The sequence below is a fragment of the Budorcas taxicolor genome, chromosome 7, assembly GCF_023091745.1.
Source record: "Budorcas taxicolor isolate Tak-1 chromosome 7, Takin1.1, whole genome shotgun sequence".
Taxonomy (NCBI): Eukaryota; Metazoa; Chordata; class Mammalia; order Artiodactyla; family Bovidae; genus Budorcas; species Budorcas taxicolor.
This window is the reverse complement of record NC_068916.1, coordinates 65,934,859-65,935,844: the sequence shown is the minus strand read 5'-3', so window position 1 is coordinate 65,935,844 and position 986 is coordinate 65,934,859. Positions and strand designations below refer to the sequence as shown.

The 986-nt window shown below is 31.3% G+C and overlaps 1 pseudogene; it reads right to left on the bottom strand.

The window, feature by feature from the left end:
• Nucleotides 1-259: 259 nt before the first annotated feature.
• On the bottom strand, nucleotides 260-464 carry LOC128051844 (uncharacterized; annotated as a pseudogene).
• Between the last annotated feature and the right edge of the window lie 522 nt (nucleotides 465-986).

Below are 986 nucleotides of genomic sequence, written 5' to 3'. Positions count from 1 at the left end.
ACTCATTTTCCCTAGACACTGTTCGTGCCTCATCACTCACAGATCAAAATCCCTGATGGGTGACCACTGCTTGCAGGATCAAATCCAAAATGGTCAGCATGACATATGAGATTCCTCATGATCTGATGCTTTCTTACTTTTCCGATTTGACCATGTGCTTCTTTTTTTTCCCCCCATTAATGCACACATTTAAATGTACTGTTCCCACTTGAATAAAATGTTAACAGTAAATTTTATTATCTGTGTATCTGTAGAAAAATATGTTTTTCCTCTACAGAAAACAGAAGCAGGAGAGCCAGTCTGAATCCTCAAGGGAAAAAAAAGATAGATGGACTGAAGCAGTACATATTTGTAACCTATTTAGAAATTTAATATACTGTCTTCAGACAGAGGACATATCAGATATTAAACTGGTGAGAACAGATAACCACACTTGATCTTAGTCCAAAAGGCCAAAAAGCGATACCATCGTGTGTTTCTATCTGTCCACCTTAATAGATTTGACCAAGGAACATATTTTGAAACATAAAGTACTGATTTTTAAAAATTAAATCAAGATATATAATGCATGCTTGAATTTAAAAGTACAGCAATTAAAAATTTTAAAAAATCTAAAACAAGTTGCAAGAAGATTTTTTATAGTTACAATATTATTAATAAAATAGCCAATACTGGAACTATATATCATATAGAAAACATTTATTATGTGCAAAACAACTGTCCTATTAGAACCATCCATATAAATACTACAGAAACTTTACAAGGTAGGTGTTATAGTTCCATTTACATGTGCAAAAACTAAAGTCCTAAAGGATTGATAAACATATTCAAAAACATTCAGCAAATAAATGCACGGTGAATATTCAAATGTAAGTCAATTCTTAAATAAACAGCATATTTTCTTAAAGGCAGATTACCACAGGAGTATAGCAACTACATAATAAAGGTAGAAGTTTTAATGTGATATATGCTTTAAATGGATTGTA